Raw genomic sequence first — 10,544 nt, 5'->3', positions numbered from 1 at the left:
ACTTTGTGATTTTATGTATTTAACTAATGCATTTAACAATGTAATTAAATTCTAACATGCAATTTAAAATCGAGAATGCTATGAGATTAAGATCTGAAAATTATTTTTTATGATTTTCTTGATTTATGATATTCCTAACATGTATAAAAATGTGAATAACTGCAAAACAAATAAAGAAGACTTCTAAAATTCATAAAAATAATTAAAATCATTTTTGGATTATTTTTAAGGAGTAATTTGCATTGGAGCAAAAATTAAGTGCTCACAGCTACCCCTCTTTGCTCAAAAACATGAAGAGTTTTCGGGCAAAGATAAAGTGAGCAACTATGAGCAATTTTTGCCCGTTAGACACTCCATTTGGAAGCACTTTGAAAATATTTGACTGAACCTTGTTTCGGAGGTTGCCTACATATCCTTGACTATAATGGAATCAAGTCAGTGTAGTTCTGGAAGTTTTGGTAGCTGGGACTACCGAGAAGCTGTGATTTCACTGCTGTTGTTGCTGTTACTGCTTGCTAAACTCCTTATTACACCAAAGTCAAAAATGAAAAAGACTAACTAAGCTTATCAGCTACGACTTACAAGATTCCTATCTATAAGTCTTTTGGAACTTGATCTTGAGTATTGGATGGTTCTTCACACAGACTCTAATCTGAACCTTGATGCTTGCCACCTGAAGCTGCTAGTCATTTTTCTTCGGCTTTCTCGGATCAAGACGGGACATGCAAAGCTTGCGACTTCAGTCATGTCTTGAGCAGTCCACATCTTTTCTCCACTTATGCATTTTGGATTCATTTTTTTTTTCTTTTATTCCGGATTGAGACCTCTTTTTGGTCGTCTCGATCCTTGCGCCTCGAGGTATAACTTGCTCAGGAACCAAAACAAATGAACGGACGAAATTTTCTGCCCCAGTTTTCACTAGAATAATTTCATGAGTTATTTGTAACAAAAGCTCTATACTACTTCATTATTGAAAGCAATAAAAGTCGGGATTGGTGTACCCTGAAAAAACAGAGACTAGGGAATGGAGACCCTATGTCTAAAATGAAAGCAACTAGGGAGTGGAGACCCTGGGTTGAAAAACCGACTAGGAAGTGGAGATACTATGTCTAAAACAAAATCAACTAGGGAGTAGAGACCCTATGTTGGAAAAGAGACTAGGGAGTAGAGACTCTATATCTAAAATAAAATTACCTATGGACTGGAGACCCTATATTAGAAAAGAGACTAGGGAGTGGAAACCCTATGTCTAAAATAAAATCAACTAGGGAGTGGAGACCCTATGTCTGAAACAAAATCAACTAGGGAGTGGAGACCCTATGTTGGAAAAGCGACTAGGGAGTGAAGACCCTATGTCTAAAATAAAACCATTAACTAGGGAGTGGAGACCCTATGTTATAAAAGGGACTAGGGAGTGGAGACCCTATGTTATAAAAGGGACTAGGGAGTGGAGACCCTATGTCTAAAATAATCATCAACTAGGGAGTGGAGATCATATGTTGGAAAATCGACTAGGAAGTGGAGACCTTTTGTCTAAAAATATCAACTAGGGAATGGAGACCTTATGTTGGAAAAGCAGACTAGGGAGTAGAGACCCTATGTCTAAAAACATCATCAACTAAGGAGTGGAGACCCTATGTTGGAAAAGCAACTAGGGAGTGAAGACCCTATGTCTAAAAATATCAACTAGGGAGTGGAGACCATACGTTAGAAAAGCAAACTAGGGAGTGGAGACTCTATGTCCAAAAACCATCAACTAGGGAGTGGAGATCCTATGTTGGAAAAGCGACTAGGGAGTGGAGATCCTATGTCTAAAAATATCAACTAGGGAGTGGAGACCCTATGTTGGAAAAGCAGACTAGGGAGTGGAGACCCTATGTCTAAAAACATCATCAACTAGGGAGTGGAGACCTTATGTTGGAAATGAGACTAGGGAGTGGAGACCCTATGTCTATAATATCATCAACTGGGGAGTGGAAACCCTATGTTGGAAAACGCAACTAGGGATTGGTGTACCCTATACTACCATGATTTTGAACTTTCTCTTTTTTTTTCTTTTTTTTTTTCATCATTTTAATGTTTTTGTTTCCTTTTTTTTTTTTATAGAGAATGAGTAAATACGGGAAAGAATTTGAAAAAGACTTCCCTTTTTGGAATGTTTGTTGCTGCAGAGTTATTTCAGTCTCCGCATGATTTTCTTTTTGGTTGCACCTGCTTCTTGCAAGGTTGCTTTGAATTACACCTGTTTCCTGTAGTTCAAACAAAGAACAATTTGTCAGTTTGAAATGGTGGTTGGTTTTGCGGTCTTGAGTGCTTCAGTCACTTGATCTCGGCCCGTCTTCTTTGATGGTACTTTCAACTGCAACTGGTTGTTCCCTGAACACCGACTTCATTTCTGGCTCTGGAGAACCCTTGGCTTTTCTAAAACTTTACCATGACGGTTGGTCGCGTGGGACTTAACCTTTTTCAGCTTTATTTTGCCTTTGTAGGCTTTTCACTTCTTTCCTCTAAATTTAACTTCAGAGCGTTGGGGAACCTTTAGCTTTTCAAACTTTGCCAAGACGGTTAGCCACGTGGGACTTATCTTTTCAACTTTATTTTGCCTTTGTGGGTATTTGACTTTGCTTTTCTTATTTCAAGAGTCTTTGACTTCGAGTCATCGACCATCATTGCCAGTCGGAGTCGACTTGATGCCCCTGCCGAGGCTGGGTGCCCTTTGGCATATTGGCTTGTATCAAATGAGAACCCTATAAATCAGTCTTGCTATCCCTTCTTTGCCTTAGTTTGGAACAGAGTTAGACCGAAAGGGATTCAAAGAAAAACAAACAATGGAATGGATAATGAATTTAGACAAGAGGTGTCCATTTCGGGGAAGAGAAAGAAGGACTTATCTAGAGTACATGCGGACTTCAATGAACATGACATACCTTTTTAACTGGATGCCTGATCTGTGTGAACCATCCGGCTCTCAGATATTCATCACAACATTTGCCTCGAAACCGAGAGACCTTGCCCAGGACTGTGTCAGTGCCAGTGACTATGAGGATCCTCTTTACGATCAGTGGCGCCCTTTATGGGTTTTCACTAACTGAACTCTCTCATTTCTCTTCTCACCATCGCCTTACTCTTTGCGAGTTTTCACTAACAAGACTCTCTCATTTTCAATTTCTCTGCTTACCATCGCCTTGCGGTGCCCGTCAGGGTTTTCACCAATAAGACTCTCTCATTTTATTTCTCTAATTTTGGTTGCATCAAAACCAAGTGATTGTATCCTCTAATTGTGAACATTCTCGTTGATTGATCGGAAGGACTTGAAAAGGATTTGGGTAAAAAGGATTTGGACTAAATTACAACTTTAGAACATTTCAGGCGAAAACATTGCCAAACCATTATATCATTTGCCCCAGTTTCACTTTTGGGGAATGTGAATTTTTATTTTGGTGTGACTGAACCCTAGAGAGAGGCCGCCTACGTATCCTTTCGGAATCAAGTCGAACGTAGTTCAAGGAACCCTTTTTTTATTTTATTTTCTTTTTATTTTTCTTCTATTTTGTTTTTTTTTTCTCTTTCTTTTTTCCTTTCCTTTTTCCTCTTCTTTTTTTTTTCATTTTTCTTTTCAATATCTTTCTGTATTTTTTCTTCCTTCTTTTTTTTATTTTTTTATTTTTTGTATTTTTTTTTCTTCTCTTCTTTTGTTTTTTCAATTTTCAATCATTCTTTTTCAATAATAACTTCCAGGTTCCAAAGAGGGTAATCAAAGAATGGGAGCCGGCTCAAAGGGTTTGCAAAGGGTTAAATATTTGGATAGTGAGAAAGAAAGCCTTCTTCATCCCAAATGGAGAACATTAATGCTATATAGAGGATCCAACATAGTACCTTTTGACTGCATTTGCATTGACAGTTATTTCAGGGATATTTCCTTTGATGTTTCATAGGTACAATGCTCTCTTTTGGCAGTACTCTCGTTACCATGTATGGATCTTTCCAATCTGGAGCCAATTTTCCTTTAGCTATTCCGATTCTTTATTTTATTTTCTTAAACTTATCTTCATTGCATTCTGACTCTTGATTCATTATTTTAAAGTCTGACAGCATTTTAGGATCTGGACATGAAGTCCGCAAGCATGTCATGTTATTGAAATCTGCATTAACAGAACTGAAAAGAGAATAAGAAAAGTGATAAGATTAAGAAAAGAGACAGTCCTGGACAATGAAATATTCATTTCATTTGTTTTTTTTTTTTGTTTTTTTTTTTTGAATTTTAAAGATAGAAGGGTTTACATCGGAAAGTAAGACAATAAAGTAAAACATCCGGATCACACCCTAAAATAATCCGAACGCAGAAAGGATAGCAAGACTGTCTACCGAGACTCCCGTCTGATGGGGAACTTTCAAGCTTAGCGACCATTTTTTGGCTTTTCTTCTATCTCGGCAATGGTTGCAATGGCCTTCAGTGCCGGATCAAATATCTCATCTTCACTAATCATTTCGACTACTGGCCCATTGTTGTGAGCAAGCAAGGGATTGCTCGTCTCATCTGGAGCCTCCTCGTCCTAGAAAATGATTCTTTCGGCTTTAATCAAGTCTCCAACTGCCCTCTTTAGGGTTCAACAGTTCTCCGTACTATGTCTCACTGCTCTAGAGTGGTATTCACATCTAGCATCAGCTCGGTGCGAGGGGGACTCGGGGTTCGGCCGGTTCGGGGCCACTGGCTGCAGCAGACCTAGCCCGATTAGCTTTTGGAACAAGCTCGAGTATGATTCATCAATAGGGGTGAACTGATTCTTTTTAAAAGGCTCTCTTGGGCGAGGATTATATTGGGGATCATTTGGTTGGGGATTATATGGAGCTTGGTAAGAAAGAGCATTTCTGGGAGGTGGAGCTCGGTTTTGTGTATAATATTATGGCTGCGTGTAAGGTTGCGCGTTCATCACCACGTAGGGAGGCGGTGCCACATCATAAGCAACATATTGAAGGGGATAATTGTGTGGTGGGGCCTTAGGAAACACATATGATAGGCTGAATGACCTGCGGGCCTTCCTCGAGCTCGAAGCCATCATGGCTCCCTCTTCTCTCCCATTTCTGTTCATCAAACCCTCCGAACCATTCTGAGAAGCCTGTGATGTGGCCTTAAAAGCAGCATGACTCAAGATTCGACCTGTTTTTAAACCGTTTTCAACCATTTCCCCAATCTTGATAGCCTCAGCGAACGGCTTACCCATAGCGGACATCATGTTCTGGAAGTAGTCTGCCTCTTGGGCCTGTAGAAAGACAACAACCATTTCTGCTTTGTCCATTTGAGGCTTTACCCTAGAAGTTTTCTCACGCCATTTGACAGCATATTTGCGGAAATTTTCCGCGGTTTTCTTTTTCAAATTGGACAAAAAGTTCCTGTCGGGAGCGATGTCCATATTATACTAGAACTGGCAGATAAAATCTCGAGCCAGATCGTCCCACACATGCCAATGGGTAATTTCTTGATCCATATACCACTCGAAAGCAATTCCGGTGAGGCTTTCTCCAAAATAGGCCATTAGCAGCTCCTCTCTTCCATCAACACCCCTCAGCTGGTTACAGTATCGTTTCATATGAGCGATTGGGTCTCCGTGCCCGTCGTACTTTTCAAATTTTGTTGTTTTGAAACCAGCCGGCAAGTGAACATAGGGAAACATATACAGGCCGGAGTAAGAGACACTCTTTTGGCCACTCAGACCTTGCATGTTTTTCAAACTTTATTCCAAGCTCTTCATCTTTCGAGCCATTTCCTCTTGCTCGGGATTCTTGACAACCTTTTCTTGCCCCACCGAGAAGTCACATTGCGGAGGTTGAGTAAATGAGTATGGGGTCACATATGTTATTTCTGTTTGAAACTGTGGACCCTGAAAGGTGAACATTGGAGGCTCAACATACGGCCGTGGTAAAGTTGGTTGTGCTGTGGTGTAGACTGGTGCTGCAGAGAACATTGCTGGCGGTGCCTTTGAAGCCAGCGCCTGGGAGCGAACCACAGAAGGCATTCTGGGGCCGTTAAACGGCATTGGAGGGTACCCGCATGGGATGAACGGGTTGGGCACAGGGGCATTGGTAGCTTCACCTAACCTGGGGATCATCTCAGGGAACCCAGGGATTGCACTTGGCAGTTCCCTACCATTAGACCAGGCGTCCCAAATTTCCAATATGCGAAGACACAACATCATATTCTCTTCAGCAGCTGCTGATTCTGGTTGTGGAATAGCTGGTGCTGGGCTATCCTCACGATCGATAATTGGTAGATGGCTTTTGGAGGCCATAGGAACATTTCCTTTGGATCTTGTGAAGTAAGGATGGGAAGCCAGATTACCAACAAAACCAACCACCTGAACAAAACCTGGCTAATTTGCACACCCAACAACCTTGTTAGATTTGAGACGCTTAACAGATAGGAAATCGTACGTTGGGATGCAATGCACCTAAACAGTTAAACACTTCTACTATGTGTTTGAACGGTTGCATGTTTCATCCCGGCCTTAACTAACCCCTCTTTTCTTTCATTTCTGCCTCTCTTTAATCACTCTTAATTTTCCCATTTTGTTTCTGTCGCTCTTTTATTTTTTGCACTCTTTTTGTCTTTTTGTTTTTGTCACTCTTTTATTTTTATTGTCACTCTCTTTTTTTTCCTTATTCTTTTTCACTCTTTTATTTCTTTTTCACTCAATTTTTTTTAGTTTATTTCTCACTCAAATAATTTTATAGCTATGATCGAATCCGATGGGGATTGTCAACGTATCATGACGCCAATGAATCAGATCATTACGTAGTTCAGGAAGATCGAGAATGGAGTAAATAAGCTAACTCTTTTTTTTGGTTTACTTTTATAAAACTCAGACCATGAAAGTTTTTAGAGAAAGAAAAACATATTTTTTTTGAATTTCGTTTTATTTATTTATTTATTTATTTTTATTTGGAATTTTTGAAAGAAAGGCTTTAAAAGAAGAAAGAAAATATTTTTGGCTCTTTTTTTAATATTTTGATTTTTTTTTGAAATGTTTGAAAGAAAGACTTCTAAAGAAGCAAGAAAATATTTTTTGGATTTTGATTTGTATTAGTTATTTTGTTTTTGAATTTCTAGGCGAAAGATTTCTAAAGAACGGAAAAACATATTTTTTTGGATTTTGATTGATTTGTTTTTGAATGAAAGACTTCTAAAAATTCTTTTTCTTTTGTTTTGAACTTTGGGAATTTCAAAAGTAAAAAGAAAATATTTTTATTGAATTTCCATTCGTTATGTCTTTTTTTATTAAGAAGAAAAAAAATATTTTTGGATTTTGAATGTTGCCTCTAAATTTTCAAAAGAGGGACTTTAAAGAAAGACTTCTAAAGAAGAAAAAGAATATTTTTTAGATTTTTGTTTCTGATTTCTTTTTGCATTTTCGGGAAAAATACTTCAAAATGAAGAAAACTTATATTTTGGATTTTGATTTTTGATTGATTTATTTTTATTTATTTATTTATTTATTTTAACATATGAAAGACTTTGGAAAGAAGGAAAATATTTTTTGGGTTTAAAATCCTTTTTTTTCTTTTTTGTTTTTGAATTTTCTAAGGAATTACTTCTGAAGAGGAATTAAAGAAAAGTATTTATTTTTGGATTTTAAAAATTGGGGGCCGGAACCGATGAGGTTTGCGTACGTATCTCATATCCGGTGAGAATGTGACCCGAGTAGTTCGGTCAGTTTTGACGGAACAAAGGAAACATGACGTTTCGAAAATACTGGCTTATTTTCTTTCTTTTTTTTTCAAAATTTTTGGCAATGTTTCGGAATTTTTCAAATACCTAACTCTCACTCTTTTTTTTATTATTATTTTTTCTTTTTCTTTATTTCTTTTTCTTTTGATTTTATTTCCCTATTCTAGAAGCCAGTCAACATGCGAGCCGAAACAAACAGATGCGCAAGTAGCACGTAAGATGCATCACGATGGTCTTTTAATTTGGGGTACACCTGTCCTAGACGGACCCAACCCTTGTGTTGAGTCACCAAAGTCAAATGCAACTGATGTAAATAAAAGTTCCTACTAGAGATCCGGCATGAGGATATGTTATTGTAAGTTTAAAATCCTGGGCGGACTATTTTAGACCTAGCTTACCCAAGCGGACAGCTCGAGCCGAGGTAGGGGCAATGTACCCGGAGCACGAAAGTCTACCCGGCCTAGTTGCTGATCCAACCTCGTTCTATTTGGTATGACCTCTAACAGAAAAGTGGACCACGCGTACGTGTGCACCATAGTTTCAGAAGACTCAGAAGGGAGGCATAAGAAGACAGTTTATACAATTCAAATAATATCAAAACGGTAAATGAGCGGCAATTAGCACATTAGGCCCACAAACACAGTAATATCAATAATCAAGAAAATCAAGTATAGATCACATTACAAGCTCGAATTCTGAACCGTGAACTAAAGATTCTGGGTTCTTTCCCCCAGTAGAGTCGCCAGAGCTATCACACCTCTTTTTTCCCGAAGGGATATGGGAGTTTTTCCAATTAAAGTGACATTATTCGAAACAAGATTATTTATTTAATTTCATAGTCGCCACTTGGAATAATTGTCATGGTGTCGCAAGTCACCGATTTATTTTAAAATCCCAAATCGAGGACATTTGACTCTGTTTTAAAGTCTACGAAAACTAGAAGACCGGGTAAGAAATTCTGTTAACTCGGGAGAAGGTGGTAGGCATTCCCGGATTCCGTAATTTTAGCACGGTCGCTTTAATCATACCTAGCTTAATCAATTTATTTAATTACTTAGTTTTAGAACCTATGTATATTTACCCTTTTTACATCTTTTAATTATGGCGCTTATGGATTTATCTTTGAAAACGGATTACATGTGTGTAAATCTGCTTTATTTTGGGCACTAAAATCATGTCACGCGTACGTGTATACAATTTATCATGCTTTATTAATATTAAGAAATTAGTTTGTCAAGTCACGCGAACGCGTACTTTGCCTTTAAACTTGTAGATCACAACTATGTCACGCGAACATGTACATAGCCACGATAATTAAATAAGTCGTGCCTAAAGCATGCTAGCGCATTCATGGTTGTTCATTTTCTAAGTTGGGATCACATATGAAAGTTAAGATTATGGACTAAATGTGATGACCAAATCACCAGAGATGTTCAAGGCTTAGTAAGGTGTTTGAGATTCCCAGCGGACTCCATTACTTGAACCTAAATGAAAGCTAGAATTTTAAGAAATTTCATTAATAAAAGAGGACGTAGCAGCCATATTGGTTCAAGAGGTTAAGCCAAGGCTCATCTTTCGTGGCCTGGATAATTCTAAGATTTCCATAATCCATATAGAATTAGGTGCAAGAGATTAATATATCCAGCATGTTGTTTACGGCCAAATGACTGAACATGATAGGTATTTACCAAATTCTTACCATGGACATACCAAGAATTATAGAATTAGCTTGAATTAAATTAATTGAACAGTGCATTCATAAATCACAATATACTACTCATAGGGAGGAAGTTTTAAGTAATTGCAAATTTGAGATCAATACGTATTAACCAAAAACAAGACAAGCCACATATACAACCACTATATCAATCAATACCCTCAATGCCATTATAAGATGAATTCCAAAATTCAGCAGCTTCTACAATAACCACAGGGAATAACTGAATGATTCAAACAACTTGAATGATGTTTAAATCTGCCAGACACAACCTCCAACACAAATACCCACATGAAGTTAAATGGATTTCAACCAGCCTTTATAGATTCACAAGAGCACTAAACAAACTTTCAAATTACTCATTTCTAATCGATAGCTCACTAACACTTAAACCTTTAATGGAAGCACATTCAGCATTAGTTATTGATCAAAAAAGAGAGAAACAAACAGAATTTGAGGCTTAGGCGAGCCAGATCTAAATCAGCACGAACTCAGCAGGAATACAATAAAGTTTTATCCTAAAATTTGAAATAAAGGACAAGTGAGGATTTACATACCTATAGCTGGGAAACAGCAGCACAAAAACCAAATAAAAGCCTAGAACTCCTAATTGGTGAAGTTCAACAGTGATGAACAGCAAAAACAGCCCCGAACCAGAGGAAGGAAATTTTGAACCCAGGCAAATCAACTCGAAATCAACAGCAAACAACCACAGCTTTGATTTTGAATTATTTGAATCCGAAACATCCTATCAAAACTCTACTGTTCTTCCTTCTTCTTTTTTCAGATTTTTCATTCTCTTTTTTTTGGTTTTCTAGATCTCGAATTTTTGAACTTCAAGCTTGCTTTCTAGCTATTTTGTGTGTGTTTGTGAGAATATCAGATGATGAATTTCGTGTGTGTATCCAGATGTGATAGTGAGAGATCAGTGATATTAGAGAGGGGACTTAGGAGGCGGCTAGGTTTTATCGGTTTTTGGAAGGGGTCTGTTCTTCATGCTCGGCGGCTAGGGTTTTCAAACGGGGGAAGGTCCGATCTCTGGTGTGTGTGAGAATGAGAGATAGGTTTACGTTTTAATGAGGAGAGAATTGGGCCAAGCGGGTT

Source organism: Nicotiana tabacum, chromosome 12 (assembly GCF_000715075.1).
Source record: "Nicotiana tabacum cultivar K326 chromosome 12, ASM71507v2, whole genome shotgun sequence".
Taxonomy (NCBI): domain Eukaryota; kingdom Viridiplantae; phylum Streptophyta; class Magnoliopsida; order Solanales; family Solanaceae; genus Nicotiana; species Nicotiana tabacum.
This window is presented reverse-complemented; position numbering follows the sequence as displayed.